Raw genomic sequence first — 23,808 nt, forward strand, 5'->3', positions numbered from 1 at the left:
CATATTTTCAACTTTGTGATGGGCTTTACCCTCTAAAGCAGAATCTGCTTCTTGAGGTGCCCTTTGCTGTTCTCTGCCTCACGCTATGCATCAAAACTCTTATCTTCTTTTTTTAAGATTTTTTTTATTGGAAAGGTAGATTCACAGAAAGAAGGAGACACAGAGAGCAAGATCTGCTCACTGGTTCACTCCCCAAGTGGCCACAATGGCCAGAGCTGAGCTGATCCGAAGCCAGGAGCCAGGAGCTTCTTCTGAGTATCCCACATGGGTGCAGGGTCCCAAGGCTTTGGGCCATCCTCAACTGCTCTCCCAGGCCACAAGCAGGGAGCTGGATGGGAAGTGGAACAGCTCGGATTTGAATTGGCACCCACATGGGATCGTGCCAATCACAAGGTAAGGATTTAGCCACTAGGCTACTGTGCCAGGCCCCAAAACTCTTATCTTGAGAAGATTTACATCAAGGCCTTTTTGAGGCAGTTTGATCAGCTGATATTTGCTTAGATGCCTGATCTCCAGCAGGATAAGGGTTAAATATTTTGTGATAATTTCAGCGCTGAACTGCCTAGTCTCTTAGGTTCAGCTCAGCAATCAAACTGCATAACCTAATAGAGCCCCTGGTGCTACGGGAAACACAAGACACTGATTTATATTTTAATATCAGTAATTTCCACAAGAGCAACATTTCTGACTGTCATTTTACAATTTCTGTCAAATGCCAGCTCAGTTTTTCTTAATTCTGTTTATTGTGTCTGAATTTGCAACCTCATGCGCAATGCAGATTCTTGGCTCCCCGGAGAGTCGGGGCGTTTCCATCTCTCTGGAATGGGAGGGATGGGAGCGAGGGCACAAATGGGGCTATGAGATAATTGGAAATGTAAATGAAATACTGTGTATTAAGAAATGATTATGAAATGCTTTTAGTAAAAGAAAAAGTCCCGCACAAACTTTGTGCAAAAAAAAAAAAATTTTTTTTTGACAAGTAAAAGGAGAGTTCGGGATGCAAGATGGAATGTTTCCTTCCAGAAAGAACATTGTAAAGCTCAGAAGAGGGCACTGGTATGGGGGGAGAATTGAGCAGCACGGCCATTAGCACTAGAGCAGGTTGTAAAGTGCTTTGGGATCCTTAAGGATCAAAGGTACACGGCTACAGAAACGCCAGATGTTCGTTAGGAGGGGGGGGGGGGTGGCTGCTTCTCGCCTAAAGTCTTTGAACATTTTTAAAAAGAACAAAGCTGGTGCTGCTGGCACCAAGCCCCATCTCCAAGTCCATGTGCTTAAGGGAATGGGAGAGCTTCCTGCTGCCTCTGGCTGCAGGTGCACACCTATGTGCCTGGTGCCGCTACTGGATCCCTGAGGGCTCCTCTCCGCAGTGGTCCTTTCCCAGACCACTGATGAGTGCTCTCCTGTGAGGGCTCACACAGGCCTCTCCTTGAAGCCTGAGCCTTAGCTTTGGCTGGATGGCATCATTCTCTCTTAGCGGCTGAGAGCCAGATCCCAGGCACCTGCGCCCGGTGCTGTCTCCCGCGTCGACGCTCAAGGCCCTTTCCAACACAGCAGGGATGTCAGTCTCTGTGATTCCGCTTTCCTGCAAAGCCACAGCTCCAGCAGGTCGCAGTGAGGTGAGCGCCACGTGTTCTCTGCCTCTGGTTGGTGTTGCGACCTCACGCATTTCGCAGGCATCCTTCAGTTTCACACACTCGAAATCCAACATCATGTCTCATTGCCAAACCTCTGGCAGGAGCCGTGTTGAGTCTCTCAGTGGAGCTATCGACCACATTGACTGAAGCCGCGGCAACGTGTTTCTCCCCATCCAAAAGGGTAAAAATAACAGGAACAAGTTGTCGGAAATGAAATTTCAATTCATCCACGCCCTTTCTACACTTCTGCTGTGACTCCCAAGCAGGGATCGATAGTGTTTAGACAGCCAAGGAGATTTTTTCCCCTCTTAAAGCATCAGATCAATAGTAAAAAAAAAAAAAAAAAGGAATCCTCCAGCCCTCTGTATGTGTTGTAGTAAACGTGAACAAATCAGAGGCCTTCGGCTAAACGGATTGACGGAAGGCAGCAGCAGTCCTGAGCTCTGTAACTAAGCGCACATCAACCTTGCAAGTGGCAACGCGGGAGGAAACCCCAGTGCTCTCTCCGTGTGACAACAAGCGGGCTTCAAAAGGAACTTCTGTCCCCAAAATGGATGGAAGCAATGAGAAGATGGCTGGGCACTGCGGCATGTGGGTGTGGTTTGAAAAATAAAAATCAGAACTCCTTAGTCAGGAGGACTGAGCATCATGGAAGGGCACTGCATTGGAAAGCAGGACCTTGCGGCCCTCCGCACTTGATCTCCATCTGTCTCCAGCTTTCCTGTTTTCTATTTTTTTTTTTTTTTTTAGCATTTTCTTTCTTCCCATAATGCCATCCACCCTCAAATGTCTCCTGAGAAGATTCTGAACTCAGCATCTCTGGATCACCTGTCACCTCAATGCAGTCATGTCAGACTCACCCGCTTTCCTTATTTGCACTGTGGATGCTCTCTGAAGCCTGTTTTATCTCTTTCTCCTGATCCCATTGCTCATGTGAAGGAGAAATTGGGTCAAAGCTCAATGCTGATTTTTCTCAAATGATTTATCCATGAGCAGCCTTCTCCTCCTCTTATGAAAATTTCTGCGTTTTATTGCATCCCTTTTATCCACCAGAGATAAATAATACAGTGTGGAGATAGTCACACGGGCTGGGCTAACTTCCAAATCTGATCTTTTTGTTTCAAGAGCAGGGAGACCGATGGATTATAGCCCCAATTATGGGATGACAAGCTTAAGATGACGTTTTTTTTAACCTTAAAATTTTTACTTTTTAGTTAATATTTAAGAAATCACATACAATTTTGAGAACCCAATGACATTTCCCTCCTCCCTCCCTCTCCCCCACTTGTCTTTAAGCTGAAGACTTCTGACATGGACTATCACAAAACAACTCCTCACTGTCATTCGAGGGTAAAACGGTGGTCATAAAGCCACTCCTTTTTGTGTGAATTAAAAAAGTATTGAGGTTGTAAAGCCCCAAGGTTAACTGTTATAAATATGTGAATGCCAGCCTTAATTGCAAGAAGTTTGCTGCTTTTATCAACGATATTGTGCTAACTTCTATAACACATTAGCTAAGTTTAGTGTGAAAGCATATTAAAAAAGACAACATCCACATGTATTAATTTAGCTGTTATAATATTTCACAGTAGGTTCATTACATAGTTATTAGATAAAAGAAGCAACTCTTACCAATCGTGCTATAAATAGAAGCTTATCCTGGGGTGACTTTCTGCCTCTCGGGATCCCATGCTTTGATGCACATCTGTTCTCCTTATGGTCCTCAGCACACCTTGAAGGTGGCCTAGGAGAAGAGAGAGGAGAGATGCATTATGGTCACTTCAAAAGCCCAGAAGCTAGGTGTTAGTAGGGAACATATCTCTCAAAAGATAAAAGAAGAGAAATACAGGCTATAAATATGAATCTATTCAAAAATTTGAAAACAGTAAGAACTCAACATGCATTAGGTGAGGCTGAAATGTACCATGACAAACATAACCACAAGAACACTGGGGCTGGAGCTTGGTCCACCTCCCTCCTGCAGGACAGTGCTCACAGCGAGCTGTCCTGCAGCGGCAGCTCTCCTTTCTCTTCCCTGCCTTCTCACTCACGTTTTAACCAAAAGGTTTAACATACATCATGCAGTCACGTGGTTCCAAAGTGTGAGGCAGGCCTCGGGCTAGATTCCTCTTTATTGCTCATAGCACTGTGTCGTCAGGTGAGGCAGACTGCTGCTCTGTGCCAACCGGCATTCCTGCCCTCTGCCTCTGTGGTTTGGCCACTACAGCCACTTGGGGAGTGAATCATCGGATGGAAGATCTTGCTCTCTGTGTCTCCTCCTCTCTGTACATCAGCCTTTCCAATAAAAAAAAAAAATCTTAAAAAACCAAGCGCATAATGCAATTTCCCAAATTTGTTTCCCCTCATGTGTCATCAATTTCATCTAAGAAATGCATATAATATTTATTGTATACCAGACTCAACACTTTACTATCAACTCATGTAATCTGTGTAACAACTGTGTGATAAAGGTGCTTTGATTAATTTCATTATTAAAAAACATTTATTTATTTGAGAGGCAGAGCTACAGAGAGAGAGAAAGATCCTCTATTTGCTGGTCCACTCCCCAAAAGGCCACAATCACTAGAGCTGGGTCAGTCTGAAGCTAGGAGCCGGGAGTGTTCTCTGCATCCCTCATGTTGGTGCAGGCTGCCAAGCACTTGGTCCTCCTCTGGTGCTTTCCAAGACCACCAGCAGGGAGCCACATCAAAAGGGAAGCAGCCGAACTTGAACTGGTGCCCATATGGGATGCCAGCACCACAAGAGGTGGCTTTAATCACTATACCATGGCACCAGCCCCTGTTTTCATTATTGATGAGTGACAAAGGCACAGCAAGATTAAACAATCCATCCACGATTACATAGTAAAGCAATGATCTAAACTCAGGCAGTCTAATTCTGTAGTTGGTTTTAACTATTCCTAATTGCCATCTCAGAGCAATGTACTACCACTCACTCCACTTCTTCAAGCCCAGATCCAAGTGCCATCTTGATTTTTCTCTTTGTTTCTCACTCACTTCAACTCCTAATTGCCTTAGCTCTTCCCAAGTCCTGCCTACTGCACACTCCAAATACATTTTTTATTGGCCCTCTTCATTTCCAATGTCATATCAATTTCTTTAGAAACTTGAAATGATGATGTTACTGACTTGCTTACACTCTTGAAAGAATTGTTTTTATAAAAATTTTTTTTGAAAATATTTTGTGGGGTCTTCCTTGATTTTTGCCGTTTTTTTTTTTTTACCCCCATCCCTGGCATTTTTACACTATCCTACACAGCTTTACTGATTTAACTCCAGTTTTTTACATATATCTATCACTAGCATTTGGTCAATGGTTCCTTTTTTTAAAGATTTATTTATTTTTTATTGGAAATTCAGGTTTACACAGAGAAGGAGATACAGAGAGGAAGATCTTCCATCCATTGATTCACTCCCCAAGTGGCTGCAATGGCTGGAGTTGAGCCGATCTGAAGCCAGGAGTCTGGAGCTTCTTCTGGGTCTCCTGCGTGGGTGCAGGGTCCCAAGGCTTTGGGCCGTCCTCTACTGCTGTCTCAGGCCACAGGCAGGGAGCAGGATTGAAGTGGAGTAGATGGGATATGAACCAGTGCCCATACGGGATCCCAGTGCATGCAAGGCGAGGACTTCAGCCACTAGGATACTGTGCTGGTCCAGTCCATGGTTCTTGTGCTACATTCCTCTCCTCTCACCATGTCTGGGCTAACGTCAGCTGATCCCTGAGAACCCAGGGTAAAAACTATTTTCTCTAAAGCATCCTCTGGCTCCCTAAGTCTATGTTCCTCCACATATGTCTTCCTATCCTGATTCCCTGGACATCCTAGCAGGTGAGTCGTCATACCATATTAGAATTGTAAATTCTGATCCTTGATTGTAAAGTCTACTATGCTATCAAGAGATTGTCTTGGTTAACTATCCTACCTCAAGTGAGTAGACAGTTATCTGGCACAGAGTAGATGCTCAATAGTGCTTACTGAAACAAGCAAACAAAAACAAAACAGTATAATTAATTTAGTGTTTAAAAAAAAAAAAACCACAGTTATGGGATTTGGAAAACTTTAGGTCCACAGGGCCAGGACACACACACACACACACACACACACACACACTCACACTCTCTCTGTCTACAGACCAAAGCGAGAAACCAAAAACGATTTTAAGTGAAAGAATCAGAAGGAAGGAGCACTGAAGTGATCCAATGATGAATGGCCACTCCCTAGGATGGCATCAGGGAGCTATTACCAACAGCTAAGATCTGTCCAATGGGACAGATGCTCATCCTGTTGGCCAAGCAGGGGTCCAGTATCAGTCCTTTCCTCTGTGACAAGATCTTCCCTTCTCCCCTGCATCATGAGAATTAGAAGTTCTGTTCTTCCACAGTCAGCTCTGGTCCAGCTGGACTTTACAGATCTGAGAGCCGTTCTATCTGTCGTAGGTGACTTTGGGTGTGGTTCATCTTTCCCAGAATAACATTTCTCCCATTTTCAAGTTTGGAGGAACACCCTTTGTGATCCACTTTGAGGTTTCAGCATGTCCCAAAGGGTTACTGCTGTTCAGAGGTTCAGTGGATTATTCTGGAATGATCAAGAAGGATTTGATCTTGACTTTGATTCTGATAAATGAAGATGGACTGTATTTGAGATTCAGAGGGAGAAATAACAATTCCCAATTATTGCTGGAAGAGTAGGAGGGTCAGGTTGTGAAGAGCTTTAGAAGCTAGGATTTAGAACCCGGATTGGGGAGCTATGGGAAGTTTTTGAGCTGAGGAATGATACATTAAGAGTTGCTTCAGGAGCATTGGACTTTTATGTTATGAGACAAGGTAGACAGAAGCAGGAACAAGGAAGAAAGAAATGAAGTCTGTTGGTAGGTGACATTTAAAGCCATTCATGGGACAATGTGGTTCTGAAGGTTTATTTTCTGGTATCATTAGATGCATCTGCAGATGAGACTTGGTTACAGTGGGCTCTGACCTTGGCCTGCAGTCAACTGGTTGGGTTAAAGTCAGTTGAAGTACTGGTTACAGTGGGCTCTGACAATGGCCTGCAGTCAACTGGTTGGGTTAAAGTCAGTTGAGGTACTGGTTACAGTGGGCTCTGACAATGGCCTGCAGTCAACTGGTTGGGTTAAAGTCAGTTGAAGTACTGGTTACAGTGGGCTCTGACAATGGCCTGCAGTCAATTGGTTGGGTTAAAGTCAGTTGAGGTACTGGTTACAGTGGGCTCTGACAATGGCCTGCAGTCAACTGGTTGGGTTAAAGTCAGTTGAAGTACTGGTTACAGTGGGCTCTGACAATGGCCTGCAGTCAACTGGTTGGGTTAAAGTTAGTTGAAGTACTAGTTTAGTAGTTAGGATTTGGAAATCTTTCCAGTCTAAGCAATTTCTGTTGTACGGGGACCCACTCTGAACCCTGAAGGATGACTCACTGCACATTTCCTTGGTAACCCCAGAGGGTGAGATGGTGGCAGGGCTGGTTTTGGAGAGAGGTGGTTAGACATACTTCTATCAAACCTGTTTATTCTTCAAACCACTTTTCCTGTAGCTATACTTCGGTGATGATGTGGTGGAAGGGAAGGGAGAGGGAGGTGGTTACATATGGGTGCTGCTATTGTTATGTTGGAAAATACTTTTTGATGAACAGTCATTTCCTTCCACTGCCAGAGGGTGTTGATAATGAGCAAATTACCTTTTACTCCCTCTGGTGTGGATGTGAAATTGGCTGTTAATAGAGTTGCTAATGCTACCGGGTTAGCATGTGATTGTTCTATTTTAAGCCAATTTAAGTTATATTTGGGGAGTAGCCAATCAGACATCTCCTAAGAATATGGGCCCAAGTGCAGCATTTAATATTAAGAAAGCTGCCTCACCCACAGATGTGACTGTGAGCAGAAAGTGCTGAACATGTTGTCGTTAACAAGAAGTGTTTTAATACAATGTCTTTTTTCCTCAGTAGATACAAGAATGGTCTCATTAGGCAAATGCCAAATGTTTTCATCATAAGATGGGACCCATTTCAAACCTCAATGATATAGAATGCCATCAGCCAATGAGGTACTTTGTTTAATCTAACAATGGGTTCATATCGGTCATTTCATTACTGCTTGTTATACAGCGAGAGCTTACTAGAGAATGAAGTGTTCAGAGAATAGTTGAAAGGAGCAAAAGAGGTGAGAGATTTTACCAAGTTATATGCTCGATTGAGCTAATTAAAGGTTCAGATGTGTTAGTGGGATATGAGAACATCTTTGGTCTCTAAAGTTGTTTGCGGAGGACAGGGACCACATGGTCTAACCACAGATGGCATTGGGAGCCCTGACACCATGCCCCCAAAGGCAGGGGGCAAGCTTTGCTCTCTACGTGTTCTCTAGTCATCCTCTAAAGCACCTGGCACCAGGCAGGTGCTTTGGGTGCTCTACTTTGGAAGGTTTCCTAATTAAATAGGATATTCTTGAACTGTGGATATGTGGTTTTCATGTTTTTTTATTTGTTTGTTTTTGTTTTTTTTTTTTGCTTTTCACATTTTAAATATGAGGCTGATTAATTACACACAAAGAAGATGGAAAATAAATTTTGGTGATGCAGAAATGTAATAGGGTATGCCACTCTGGTTTGGATTAATTGGGCTTGGCACTCTTACGGTTCTTGCCACCTGACCAGTTTACTGGGCTGAAAACAACGCATTGGTACCCAACAATACCCCAACCTCACCCCTGCCAAGATACTTTGCAAGGAAATTCCAGGCCCACAATCTGTAATTTGCCCTGGAAAACTCATCCCTTATGAGAATGTCTTGTTCCAGGCTAGGATACGGAGGTGACTGGGACAGGATCACTGACTAAATGCACTGAGAGTACAGCACAGAGATGCTTAGCTAAGATGTACAGCATGATAAATGGGCTAGTCAAAGGTGATTAAAGCTTGGGCATTTGGATAACATTTTTAATGCTGACACTCCACAGACTTCACGAATATTATCTTGTTCGTTTTTCTAACAATCTTGGAGTCAGACATTTTTGTCATCCTCAGTCCATAGTTCAGGAAACTAAGGCACAGAGAGGTTAAATAATTTTCCCAACATTAAATAGCTCATCAACCCGCATCATCTGGGTCCAGAGTCCAAGCCCTCAATCACTACATTTTGCTCTTGAAGCCAATCTCTGGATGGTGCATGGGATTGAAGCAGATAAAGAATAGAGGGATGTCTACGGCCATACCACCCTGAACGCGCCCTATCTCGTCTGATCTCGGAAGAATAGAGGGATGGGGGAGGCAAGGGCAGCAGCAACAGCATTCTTAGGACACTGAATGACATGTGACTCATGAGAGAACTCCAGAGGCCTGAGAGTAGTGGGGAAGGAGGGCAGGTGGGTTGGGATCTGAGTATCAATCCCGAAGGGATGGGTGGAGAATGGTGGCTGGCAGAGAGCTAAGAAGCAGCCCCAGAAGGAGGACAGGAAGAGGCGCTTCTGCCAAGAGGAGAAAGCAGAAGGAGGTGACAGCATGGTCTAGGGGGAGCTACTGCTATGAAGGGTGAGTAGTAGGAGGAGATCTGAGCCATTACCTGCGTCGCCAGAAGGCATGACAGGCCTTAGTGGACACAGGGTGGGTGGGACAGACAGGTGAAGCTATGCTGTAGTGGCTGGAGAGTTTCTGGAAGGTGAGAATGATGTGAAGGTTTTCTTAGAAGATTCACAGTAAAGAGAAGAAGAGATTGAGAGAAAGGAAGAGAAAGGGAGGGAGAAAGAAGGAATAGAAGCAGAGGGAAGGTGGTGAGTTAGCTAAGGATCATTAGCTGGGGGAGAAGCAAGGGGAGAGAGAGGATGGGGCGGGGGAGTTGCCTGTAGGAGTTCAAGAGAGGCATGGCATTTCTCTCCTGTACCCCCTGCAGCACACAGGGGTGACTGTTTCCTCCAGATAGCAGAGCATGGCAGCAAACATCCAGATGCAGATTGAATACAGGGAAATGTATAACATAGCCTGACTGTGAAGATGTTAAGGGAAGACCTGGGTGTCCCCAACAAAGTACCAGGCACGTAGCACTTTCCCAGCATGTTTGTTGACTGAATAAATGGGCCTTTTTTACATTTTTATTGTGAATATTATAAACAGATACCAAGGTACTGATTTCAAAAACACTTGGAAATACAGTCATAAAAAATCTAAAATTTTATGGTCTGTGAGTCATTTTTGGAAATGTTGCAAATATACCCTCCAATCTTGCCTGAGGCCTTGCGGTAACAGGACCTTTACAGGATTCCTCACTGGGTCATCAAGAAAGTTTCTGTTCTGCTCTCATATCCCTTCTAATTTACGGATGCATTCTGTATTTTATTAGAGATAGGAAAAAGTAGTTTCCAAGGCACAAGATAAAGGTGTTAAGAAAATGTAAAACAATTTTACTAGTGTCTTGACTACTAATTTGGGTAAATGTTTATTCTCAAAATGTACCAGCATTATCTTTGTTCTTCCAGAAAGGTTAAGCACATGCCACTAAAAATACATTTAGTACAACGGAGAATATTTTTTCAAGTGATTTATTGAGACTAATGTATGGACTATTTATTTAAATACATCTCTTATTTCCAGTAATGTTACAACCTCATTAGAAACGACTTGGCTCATTGCTTAAGCAAAATGATGTAGCCATTTAGGTCCTCTCTTTTAAAAATAGGCTATTTTGGGCCCGGCGCGGTGGCGCAAGTGGTTAAAAGGTCCTCGCCTTGCACCCCCGGGATCCCATATGGGCGCCGGTTCTAATCCCGGCAGCCCCGCTTCCCTTCCAGCTCCCTGCCTGTGGCCTGGGAAAGCAGTCGAGGACGGCCCAAAGCTTTGGGAACCTGCACCCGTGTGGGAGACCCGGAAGAGGCTCCTGGCTTCGGATCGGCATAGTATCGGCCCGTTGCGCTCACTTGGGGAGTGAATCATCGGACGGAAGATCTTCCTCTCTGTCTCTCCTCTCTGTATATCCGCCTTTCCAATGAAAAAATAATAAAAATAAATCTTTAAAAAAAATAAAAATAGGCTATTTTTCCTCTAATAGTTTACCACAATTGGGGATCTATTTTTAGACAAATACACCAGACTAGCTAAGGTCATCACCTTGAGCCTTTAGGGACTTCTTCCAAAAGTTGTGTCTGTTGCATGTCCTGGTTCTCTGGGGGGGAGGAATTCTCTACTGGAGGTACTCAGGGCCCAGTTGCTTCTCTAGGGGATTGTGGGATTCTCTGCAGGGCATTAGTAAAGTGTTCTCAAAGGCAGGCTCCCAGCCAGTGAGACCCTGGGAAGGCTGGGCTTTGGCAGTGAAAACTTGTTTCCATCTCTGGGGATGTGAGGGCACTGTCTGACCTATTAGAAAGTGGGATCTGCTTGGTACTGAGTGTGTGGTGCCGAATCCCGCTTCTGTCGCCGATTCCTTCAGACACCCACAGCACGTGCGTCAGTGCACAGAAGCACAGCTGGGTGTGTGTGATCCCTCCCGGAGCTAAGATATGGACAGCACCCAAGTGTCCTCATTTCTCTTATTACTGTCTCCCCCTTAGAGGTAACCGTCATGCTAAATTTTATGATTTATCTGATGGAGAAAATACACTAATACATATGCATATCTCTCACCCTAAGGGGAAGGAGAAATAGAAACAGATGTGGAGGGAGGGAAGGATGGAAAAAGAAGGAAGAAGGAGAAGAGAGGGAGAACAGGAGAGGAAGGAGGGGGAGAGGAGAGAGTCCCAACTTTATATTCTGTTTAGAGAGTATCCACATTTCCTCAGGTGTCTCATCCTATCTAATGATCCAAATTCAACTGTTACAGTTTGCTAAGAGTGTTACTGTATTGGAAGATTAGAAAGTTTACTACATCCAGTTGGTGAGCGCACGAGGGGAGTGGCGGTTCGCTGCTTGTTTGCAGTGTCTTAATTGTCCTCTGCCTCGAGAATAACTTAGCCAGTTGGAACAAAGGTCCTAAAAAATCACGATTGACTCGGCAATTCCCCTTACAAGATTTTATTCTGAAGAAGAATAGAATAAGTACATAAATGTGTTTAAAATTGTGAACTGCAGAGTTACTGTTCATAGCAAAAGCAAAAGAGGAAAAAAACCTAAAAATGACAAAGAAAATTTACTGCAACGGGAGGAGACAGCTGTTATGACAAGTGGGGAAAAGATCAGTTATAGAATACGTATATGGACTATGCTATGTGTCGGACCATATAATTTTTATAAAAATAACTTCTGTATTTATAGTAATGGGAATAATTGTGGCTGCAAATGTACCGTATACACAGTGCATGATTAAGGTGATTATTATTACTGACTTGCTATAAGAACAGAGAGAGACAATCTGGTGATCTCTGATGTTGCTAGATTCTATTTTTCATCTATAGATTATTTTTGGAAAATTTAACATCATAGATTGGTATTTATGATGAAGACTTCTTCCCCCCTCTCTGTGCTCTCTAGGGGTGTAAACTGATTTTATATCAGCTTGAAAAACCAGATATATGATCAGACAGTCCCTCTTAATATAGTTCACTGAGTAAAAAGTCAAATGTATATTATTCCTTATCATGCAAGGAGACTCCAAAAAAGTTGGTGGAAACTGAATTAGAAGAAAAGTTTACTGGTGCAAAAAAAAAAAAATGTTTTGAATCCATACATAGTATTTTTCCCTAGTATGCATTTCCATGAACTTTTTAAAGACTCTCTCATTCAAGTGGATTTCAACAATTTTTTTTCCCCACCTAAATAAGCAAATTTTTTAGGACCTTTTTTTTTTTCTTTTTTTGCTATGAACATTTTGAAATGCCTTACATAAAAGTTTGTGCCAGTTCTAGGCTATCTGTACGGAGCAAACTTTCTACCACTGTCCAGCGCCCATGTTCCCCTCCGGGAAGGCTGGTGCTTCTAACTCCACTTGTCATTGCAACTTTCCCACGAGACGGGGGAGTGTACACAGTGTCAGGTATAGTAATTACCAAGGCCACATTATTTTTAACTTGGTAAAAAAAAAAAAACTGGTCAAACATTTTCATTTTATAGCCCTTGGTCTCTTGGAGCCTTTGAAAATAATGGCCAGTAGTTCAGCAAGTTCATTAACTAATTCCCTTAACGTTGGGGAATGTGCGCTGTCTGGGCCTGATGATTTACATATTGGACCATGTTTTCAAGTATTCCCTTACCTGGTTTATTTCAACATCTATATTTAAAGGTCTTCATTACTTCCTAATTATCTATGCTCCCTTTCTTTATTTTTCTTGTTAAAGACCAATTTAAAAGAGCAGCTCGGTCTCTCTGTCACTCAGAGTCATCATTAATTTCACTCTCATTCTCGTTTATTAGTTCAGCCACTTTATTGCTCATGCTTCCTGCTCGCCAGCCCGTTCACTGTGCCTTTACCTTCCACAGCAGCGTTAACTCATTCTGCCTTTCTGCTTTCTCTGCTATTTCTCATTTCTTTCCTGGAGGGATAAGCCTTAGGAAGAGGTGGTACTTCTCCTCCTCCTCCTCATTTCTCTAAACCCATAGTGGGGTTTCCTCCTTCCTTGGATCTTTTCAAGGTTCTTTGTCAAGTGATTTCTTGTAATTTTTATGCAAGGCATCCTAGGTTCTTGGGGCTTGACTGTGATTTTAAAACTGTGCCTGGCCTGTAGGGCTAGCTGGACTTCTTAATGCACCTAAATTGGATTTTTGAAAATCTTTGCACTTGAGCAACTTCTTTAAGGCTTTTAAACATGGAGGTGAGGTCATCTGACTTGGGCAGTGGCATCTTGTGGCCAGCAGTATCAAAGACTGCTGACGGGGGCTTGGCGGCGTGGCCTAGTGGCTAAACTTCTCGTCTTGAACCCGCCGGGATCCCATATGGGCATCAGTTCTAATCCCGGCAGCTCCACTTCCCATCCAGCTCCCTGCTTGTGGCCTGGGAAAGCAGTCGAGGACGGCCCAAAGCCTTGGGACCCTACACCCATGTGGGAGACCTGGAAGAGGTTCCTGGTTCCCGGCTTTGGATCGGCGCAGCACCGGCTGCTGCGGTCACTTGGGGAGTGAATCATTGGACGGAAGATCTTCCTCTCTGTCTCTCCTCCTCTCTGTATATCTGACTTTGTAATAAAAATAAATCTTAAAAAAGAAAAAAAGAAAAAAGACTGCTGACGTGAGGGACAGCATCAGGAGAGCTGTGAAGTTGCCATTTGTGCCTTGGACAGGATATAGACATCTGCAGACACAAAGCCATCCTCAGCAAAGAAGCTGGCGTTTCCTGGGCAGAAAACACATTGTGGAAGGCAGGTGGCTTGCTATTTAGAAAGGCGAGATTCATAAACTCTTCCTCAGGAGTTCTACTTTTTAGTTTACATTAGTGGATGGACTGAAAACAAATACTCGATTTTCCACTTGTAAATTTAACGGCAACAATGCACACCGATCCTCGGCAGGACGGTGTGTGATTTCAGCATCTGTCCGAGTTCTGCAGCAACCACGAGGCACACTGGACAGACTCCTTCAAGGGAGCACCTGCCACAGTGAGTGCAGTTAGCTGGCAGCCTCCAGCTGTGAGCATCCCCAGGACAGCTTCTGGCCTATGACTGGGACCAGCAGTGGTATCAGGGTCCCAGTGCGGGCCTGCTCCAAAGGTGATCTTTTTTTTTTTTTTTTTTTAAGATTTATTTTTATTAGAAAGTCAGATATACAAAGAGGAAGATCTTCCGTCCGACAATTCACTCCCACAGTGGCCACAATGGCTGGAGCTGTGCCAATCCAAAGCCAGGAGCCAGCAGCCTCTTCTGGGTCTCCCAGATGGGTGCAGGGTCTCAAGGCCTTGGGCCATCCTTGACTGCTTTTCTAGGACACTAGCAGGGAGCTGGATGGGAAGCAGGGCCGCTGGGAATAGAACTGGCGCCCACATGGGATCCTGGTGTGCACAAGGCAAGGACTTAAGCCACTAGGCTACTGTGCCAGGCCCTAAAGGTGATCTTTATACTGGGTTGTCCTGTGGGGCTGACCAAGCTGTTCTCCAAGCTGCACTGCAGTCTGGGACACCTCCTACCTCATTTTCCTTTCTTTCTGCCCCTTTTGACAGACATTAGACCTGCACACAGTCTGAAGGCTCTCCCTGCCTACCCTGTTCTCTCTCCCCTTTATCTCCCGCTACTTCCCTTGCACTTCTAACACCATCTCAGCATCTGCTTCTTGGAGGACCTGAACTGCACGAGAACCCAGCCTCCTTTTAACCATGCTAACTGCTCCTGCCTCCCCTATCCGTCCTGCCTGGCATGAGCTCAGCCACATGCTCTTTTATGTCACTTTGTGGAAAAACTCCAGGACTACTCGGTCACAGAACAAATCCACAGCTAAATAAAAATGGAACTGGGGGTCATCTTCAGTTTGGGATTATACATACTAAAACTGTCGTTTATTAACATGGATAAATGACCTCATTATGGTCTGATCAAATTGGACAGTTCTCAGGAAAAGAGCTTGTACTTAAACAACAGAATCACTAGGTGATGCTGCTGCCCCATGCAACGGCGCCTGCCTGAGCTATGCTTGGCCAGAGCCTTCCGGGCTGGGGTCCTGCCTATCCCCGGCTGGAATGGCCTACAGATCTGCCATGCACTGTACAATCTGAAAAAGTACTTTGCAGATTCATGATTCATTTTACAAAGGTCTGATTCTCTCTCTGAGCTTAGAAAAATCTCCCTGTGTGGAAGTTTTCGGGGGAACTCGATTTGGAAACTAACGCTGGTTACCCTAATTTCTCTATGTGCCCACGAGTCCACCTTACACAAGCACTCACACATTTGGGTCAACAGAACAATGTTCCCACTGTTCCGAACTTTCATTCAGCAGCCCTAACCTCTGCCCCCAGCTATGGAGAAAGATCAATTTGAGAAGTACTCACATCAAAGGCTTGATTTAGAACATCTCCAAAAGAGCTGCTTCACTCGTGTAACGAGCATAGGGAAATGAAGAGTACAGAGTACGTGGGCTTCTGCTCTACTTGTTGCCTTCGCAGATGAACACAGCACCCTGGCACGTCCCCGGCCGGCTCTCTGGCTTTAATGCTGCCATCATTGACACATTCTTTCCCCATCCCTTTTATATGCACAGTCAGCAATCTCTAAACATGACACCTGTCTTGTAAATCATCAAAGACAAAGTTGCTGAGTGAGACTAAAAATGTATCCCTTCAATGCACCCTAACCCCCAGTCAGCGGTATTTGTTCTACATGCACAGTGTTCTTTTCTTAGAGGAGCTGGTCTAGCATATTGGTTAAACTGAGTTTTAAAAAGTTGTATTCTTACACATGGGCTGCCTATTTGTTTGCGTAGAAACCACACCTACAGGCCTGGCGCAGTAGCCTAGTGGCTGAAGTCCTAGCCTTGCATGTACCGGGATCCCATATGGGTGCTGGCTCTAATTCCAGTTGCTCTACTTCCCATCCAGCTTCCTGCTTGTGATCTGGGAAAGCAGTCGAGGACGGCCCAAAGCCTTGGGACCCTGCACCCATCTGGGAGACCTGGAAGAAACTTCTGGATCCTGGCTTTGGATAAACTCAGCTCCAACCATTGTGGCCATGTGGGGAGTGAATCAGTGAATGGAAGATCTTCCTCTCTGTCTCTCCTTCTCTGTGTAAATCTACCTTACCAATAATAAATAAATAAATCTTAAAAAAAAAAAAAAGAAAAGAAACCACACTTACATGAATAGGATTGAATTTATTTGTTCTTCCATTGGGGAATCCCCAGAACCACTACTGCCACCAATCCACCCCTTATATTTTTGTAATTTTGCTCAAGCTGATTTTGTCCTATTCTATATCAATAATGCTTAGGAATTTTTCTATATGATCTCTGACCCAGTACCTTACAGTGAAACATAGATCAAAATAGTTTTTGAAAAATAGCCCTAATGTTGCTGAAAGCCTCTACAATACAAGTACAAAGCTACTCAAATTTGTTCGATTGCAAGAATACTGATTTCCAGGCCTCTCTCCCTGGAGATTTTGTTCAGGAATACGTATTTTAATCAAAGTCCTGAGGGGGCTCTTGTGATCAGGCAAATTCAGAAAACCCTGTCTCACTAGGAGCTAGTTATGAACTACCATATGATTCTGATCAGACTCAGCAGAAGCCACAGACCGAGAGAGAGAGAGAGAGACAGAGAGAGAGAGAGAGAGAGAGAGAGAGAGAGTATGTGTGTGCACGCGCACGCGCGAGAGAGATTGTAATAGCTAGACAGAGAACCATCTGTGAGTTGTGGGATGCCCTCACAGGTAATTGGGCACCCAAGGTCACTGCAGCCACCTGGAAGCTTCTGATGGAAAAACCACTGGGGAGTCTTTTATTCACCATATTTAATGTGCTTGACTAAGGGAAAAAGTTTAAAGCCAGGAGGTCTTGTTAGCAATTTGTCCCTATGTAGTGCATGGCCAAGAAGCAATGCTTAGCCCTTGGCTGCCACTCTCTGGGGAGAAGCCATTAGATATAAATAGGCCTACGCAGCGTCTTCCTAAACGGATTGGTTCTCTGAAACTTCCTGGGCCGTGCCTGGGAGCTCCATCATGGAACAGTTTTGGCTTTGGTGAGAGAGCAGTCTGTCATGTTATGTTCCAGGCTATCCCCTTCCTCTGGCAGGGTCAGCTTTGAGCATCCCTGGGGACACCAGAATCCTGTCCCATGCAATTAGAGATCTTCCCACCTTGGCTTCATGCCTGAGGGGAGAGGACAGTTTTCCCAGTTGAGGGTTGACTGGTGCAACACCTGAGTGGGAGGTTGAGATGGGAACCATGTGCCTTGGAAAATCCATTGGAAACCCTGACCTGCAGGTCTTTCAGCCTTTCCTGTTGCTCCGCGTTCAGTGTGACAACACACCTGCACATCAAGCCACAGTAGGTGACATTCCAACTTGCCTCCTTCCTGCCAAGTTGGTCACCCCAGGGAAATTTTGTTGTTGTTGTTGTTGTTTGGTGGTAACAGCTAAATGGAAATGCAGCATTCTCTGCTTGTCTGCATAGAAATCGTTTTGTATCGGTAGCATATTTTTGTTTTCTATCTGTGAAAGAGTCTGGGGGTGGCCTTGTCTGTCTGTCTTTCTTTCTCTCTTTCTTTGTTTCCTTTTTTCATAAATAAATATTTTAACTGGAAATTTCCAAGCGTATGACAGGCCTAGAATGTGAACTTGAATGTACTGTAATAGAAATCATCAGTTGCCATGGCGATGTGTTCCAAGAGCAGATCGCACCGAGTCACGTGAACAGAGAGTGCTCAGTAATACTAACACATCAGAGAGCAAGGCCACTTAACCTCAATCGCTTCCAGCTATTGTGCAGAATGCAATTGAATTTATTCCTAATTTCTGCCAGTGCTAAGGAACAAAATTTCCCTGCAGATTTTAATCTTGCTCAGGCAGCTCCAGCCAGTGCTCAGATACCATTCAGCACCAATATGCAGCCCCACTACACGCTCACTTTACAGCTCTATTTTCTTATTCTTATTTTCAATAATAGCTTCCCTCTCCCTGTTGGATCCTGCACATCCCCCTGCCCTGGGGAGAACTGCCCCCCTCTTTTCCAACTGGCTGCATGATTTCTCTGACTCTGCTGTTGCAAGAAACACAGCTCTCATAATCATGTGGACAAAAAAAAAAGACAGGTCTCCACCTTCAGCAGTAGTTTTTTTCCCTCCATCCCAAACCTATCCTGAATTATAATTCCCAAAAGCCTTGGATTGCATCTTGGAAAGCCACAATTAACAGCCCTGCCACAACACGCGAAGCCTATGGGCCAGTAACTGGTGGGTTCAGAGTGTGTACTTTCAGTCCCTGACACGGTTACCTCCCCCAGCCCTGACCAGGAAAACCACACAGCTACCAGGAGGTATAGCTGCCCATCATAGAACACTCATTTCGAGAGCTTATCAGCTTCTATGAAGGCTGATAAATCAGAGTTTCTCATATGGACAGTCTCAAGTTAGCAACGTCATCCATCTCCCCTGCCCCTTTTAAGTTATTTGTCTTGTTCACTTCCAGAGATGATATCAGAGATGCCAAATGAGCCTTTGTTTTCTGCACTCCTGTGCTGCCCAGGGTGAGTTGCTGTGTTATGGCAGGATACTAGGAAGCAAGCTTCCAGGGCTAAACCCTTTGTTTCCACTCCAAGGTCACCTCTCTCCCGTCGGTTCAGGTGTTGTCAGCAGTCTGCCTGTGTTCCAAGGCAGGAGGCAGTGGTCTCTCTGGATGGCAGCCTTTGCGAGGTCCTTGCCCTCCAATGACTCTGCCTCTCTGCCCTTATGAATGTCACTTTTAAAAAGATGTAAAGCCTGCTTGAATAGCTAAGTGGTGACAAGGCTGAGAGAGTCCGTATTAAAGGTTAAGCTAAAGGAACCCTAAAAACACGGGGAGATTATTGGAATGGTCTTTTGAGACAAAAGAGCTAGTTGCAGCAGTGCCTTCCTTTAATAAGGGAGAAAATGTAGCTGCAAATGACTTACTCAGCTAGTACCAGGCCATTGTTCTTGCTCTGTGCTGTGATGGGGTTTGTGGAGCCAAATCAAGAAGAAAAGAAATGGCAGTGTGGAATTAGGACAGGCTGCTGGCGGGCAGTGCTGACTGTATGCAGAGAGAGCCTGGTAACTATGGAAATCTTCATGGAGCCGATGAGACAGAAGCAGCCGGGGAGGAAATGAAGTGCTGCAATGCATTTTCTATCAGCAGTGTGACATTTGGCTCTGGAGAGGGAAAACCACAGGCCAAGCTGTGGGAAGCACAGGCAGCTCTGTGCCTGCCCTGTCTGCCACAATAGGTTCTTTGGAAGGCCCTTTGTCAGATGGCCTCTCCACATACGTGCCCATGCACAGAGTGGGACAGCAGGACACCCCCAGACAGCGCTAGTCTGCTAGAGCCTTTTGGAGACTTGAAAGCAGTGCGAGCTCCCTGTGGCTAGGATGGAGAAGTGCTGTCCTTGACTAGCAAGTTGTCCTAACTATCCACAAAAGGTAGCACATTTTATAATCAAGGTTGGTTTGATTTATGCTGGAGCATCATTTCCAGTTTCCTAGGCTAAGGCACTTGCTGCTCCTCTTATTGGAGCTGGTCAGGAAAAGGTCTAACCTAAAGGCACTGGAAAAGGTCTAACCTAAATGCACGCAATGTCCCTGTAGATAGAATGGCCTTGTGGAACCTTCACCAGAGGTGAAGGTACGTGTCTTGAGACCATTGAACCTCACTGCTCCTTACTGGAGAAAGATGATGGAGGAACGTCAGGAAGGGGCTGGAGTTTTTTATCCATGATGAATTCCATTAAAAGGAAGGACAATCCATGCTATTATGCTAATGCCAGCAAGGGCAATTTTATTGCATTCGTTAATCTATAGTCAAGGAATAACATTATCACAATTCTTACAGCTTTTCGGAATACTTTTGTAACTGTTATCTTATTTAAACTACACAGCAACTCCATGATTTGGGTAGAGTTCATATTATAGCAAAAAAGATTGAGATCTCAAAAGGTTGGGGGTAGAACAAAGTCTCAGCACAAGGACACTTCCCAGGACACTGTGGTCCAGTGTTTTCTCCACTGCCTACGAAGCACTGGACAGGCTGAGGGCTAACGTGCATGTCACTTACCTGGCCCCTTCTTAGAAAAATGGCCCAAAGAGGCTTTTCCCTGCACAATATTCTCTTTTACGATGGTTCTAAGAAACAGTCCATGGTGCAGGGGAGCAGGTCTGTGTCTGAGCAGAAGTCAACCAGAGGTTTGGGCATGAAGGAACCACAAACGGCCTCTGAACAGATTCTGATGCAGATTCAACAGAGCTTTTTTCAGAGCAAATAGAAACAACCTAATCAAATTTGATATATTCTCATGAAAAGTGTGGATCCTGCAGACAGATGAGAAGGCAGGCCGGTTCTCCAGCTGCACAGATCTGCCTTGGAAGAGGTGGGATTCTGAGTGAAGGTGACATTATAAATTCATATGTAGCCCTGTTGACTCTGCTCAAACAAAAGCCTTTGCATTTTCAGTTGCTGTGTAACGGAAGGAAGTGACATCTTTACGTCTTCCTGTGCCTTGCTCCATTCCAGACCCTCTTCCCACTTGTCCTGGAGGGACGGGGGTGGAGTTAGGAACAGGTTGAGAGTTAGCGATGTTTAACAGACTCTGTTAACTAGCAATGAGCAGGACTGTTGTGATGTTGGCTGTTGGGATGTGGACAGAGCTGCCTGGAAATGGCCCCGTGAAGAGCCGCAGCTTGAGGGTTATTGGCTTATGGGAAGAAAAATCCCTGCGCTGCTTCAAGTTTCTGTAGGCTCCCGCATGCACCTCTGTTACAGAACGTAAGCTGAGTTAGGCTGGAGAACGTTTGGAGATTTCAGTCTAATTTTTCCTTTCTCTATTTTAATGTGTTTCTTCTTTTCCTAGAAACAAGTCCTTTGGTTGATAACTGTAGCTGGAAATGTCAAAAATCTTTCTGTTTTTTAAGGGACTAAACTTAAATCTTTGGGACAATGGTTCCAGTGGGGTATCACAATCCCCCACCGTGTTTGGAAACGTGCACCGTGGGTTTACTCAGTAGTTTGAGTGAATGGAAGGTCCTGTCAGCATTTCACTCTTCAAGGGCTGAGGTTGCTAAATATTTAACAGTGACTGGACATGCCTGCACTGCAAACTTTTCTAGCCCCAGATGCCTTTGGATAGGATTTGGGAGCCTAGTTTAACATCTTAAAGAAAGATGAAGGTAGAAGATTTCCCCCAGAGATTTCTAGGAGTTGGAAAGAAAGAAAGGGGAAGAGAAGAAGAAAAAAAGAGGATAGAGAAGCAGCCTGGACTTTCTGACTACAGAGGCCATTTGCACCCCAACAACCAACAACATGTGTAGGTGAGTGGCAAGAATTTAGAGTGAAAGGCAAATATGATATATTTAGGCCAGAGTGGCTCAGTACTGACACTGCTGAGTTAACTCTGCTGCAGGGCTGTCCGGTGCACTCCAAGATGTTTAGCAGCATCTCTGGATCTCTACCCTCGAGCAGCTAGTAGCTGTACGCCCTCACCAATCATCACAACTAGAAATGTCTCCAGACATTGTCCGATATCTACTGGGGATCAAATTGTTCCAAGTTGAAACCCACTATTCTAGGGCAGGGGAACTCAGTTGCTTACAGGAACCAGATGGCAGAGACAATGACAACAGTAATAGCAATAGTAATAGTAATAGTAATAGTAATAGTTATGATGTTTAACTCTTTGGTGGTACTCACTGGGTGCCAGGCTCCATTCTAAGCATACACGGAATGTGGAGAGTCACTTAGTCTTTACTGTTACCCAATAAAGTAACCTCATGTTAAAGATGAGGATACTGACGCACCAAGAAGCGAACTTTGCTAAAAGTCACACATTAAAAAATAGCAGAGCCAGCATTTGAACTCAAACCTCCTGCTCCCCAATGTCCATACTTCTTTTGTTATAAGACCTTACTATGGCACCATTTTCCTTTATTTAAGTCAGGGAGAAAACCCCTAGAGATCACACTTTATCCTAAGGCGTTCTATATCTCCTATAATACAAATGCTCTGGTATTTGATAAACATTGTTCAATTGGAGACTTTCTGAATTGACAAAAGTAGGTGGAGTATTTTATTTATTTTAAAAGCGTTCATTCTATTTTCATCCATTGCAAAGAGAGAGAGAGAGAGAGAGAGAGAGAGAGAGAGAGACAGAGAAAGAGAGAGAAAGGAAGGAAAAAAGAGAGAAAGAAACGTGGTCTGTCTGCCATTTCTTTCCCTAAAGAGCTGAATCAAGCAGAAGCCAGGAGCTGGAACCTCCATCTGAGTCTCCCAAGAGGTTACAGGAGCAAATCATCTTGTTCACTATATGAGCAAGAAGATGGATTGGAAGTGGTGGAACCAGGACCTGAACTGGGTCTCTGATATGCGATGCAGGCATCCCAAACCATAGCTTAACTTCCTGTACTACAACTTCCACCTGTAGGTGTTCATTTGAAAGCTGGTGATGTTGGCTGTCTTCAGAAGTTGTGTGGGACCTTCCTCTGAGCTATAAAGACTCACACTCTAGGAGCACAAGGCTTTGACTTAGTTGAGTCTCTATAAACATTGGTTACTTCTCTAGAGCTTCCCATAATATCTGGCGCTTTCTTCCATGCCTCCTCTACATCAGCGAGGCAAGGTAACGATCCACCGAGTGAAGGGCTCTACTTGAAGGAAGTAACTCAAGTCTTCTTGGGCCTTGCATATCAGAGCCGGGGAGAGCAGACTGCCTTGGGAGGTGAACTAGCTAAGGGCTCTGATGCTGTAAGCTACTGGTGACATACTAGTGACAAGATTGTTCTTAGTGGGGTCTCTGGGTGCTTTAGTTCAGTTACCACCCTGTCGTCTAGAAAACTGTTCCTTCATTTACTGCTTCATGGCTTAAATAGCTCATTGTCCCCACTCTTCCCAGGGTCCCCACTCTTCTAACACAACAGATTTTCAAAGCTCTCTGGACTACCATATGTGCACAATTTGTGACTTCCTCATTGGTTTTCCATCCCTTTCTCTAGTTTTGGTTTAATGTTGGCCTGGAGGTGTCTGATGGGAAAGCTAAGAGTTGTTTCTATGCCAACAGTTCTCAAGACTTCCCCTGAGAGCCCGATGGGATGCTAATCTGAGTTCATAATTTTATGCTAAACAATTATCCTCAGAATAATTTGGTTTGGATTTAATGATAAATTGGAGTTTGAGAGTTAGGAATTGTGCCTATATTTACATTACAGGTTCCCCCCCCCCCCATTTTCAACAGGTGCTAGAAAAAACTTCAACATTTCCTGTATTACAACTGGTTTTTAATTCAGATGAAATCACACATGTCTCTTTTGAATATCCTAATTAGAAACAGCGATTTTTCAGAGTAATTTTCCCACACGTGACAATGAATATTTCCCAGAATACAAAAAGGTCTGGCTCTAAAACAAATAACAAGGAATTCAAGCAGACCTGCCAATTCCACTCCTTTAACATTGAGGTTAATCAGGAGATTGCACAGTATTTCCAGATCAATTATTATTATACAATGCTTATCTTTCCCCAGGACCAATCTCCATCTCAGAAAAAGGACTAATACTTATTAATTACTCAGTAACAACATTATTAACTAACTTGCATTATCTTAATT

Source organism: Ochotona curzoniae, unplaced genomic scaffold (genome assembly GCF_017591425.1).
Source record: "Ochotona curzoniae isolate NIBS_2020 unplaced genomic scaffold, NIBS_Ocur_1.0 contig_3622, whole genome shotgun sequence".
Classification (NCBI taxonomy): domain Eukaryota; kingdom Metazoa; phylum Chordata; class Mammalia; order Lagomorpha; family Ochotonidae; genus Ochotona; species Ochotona curzoniae.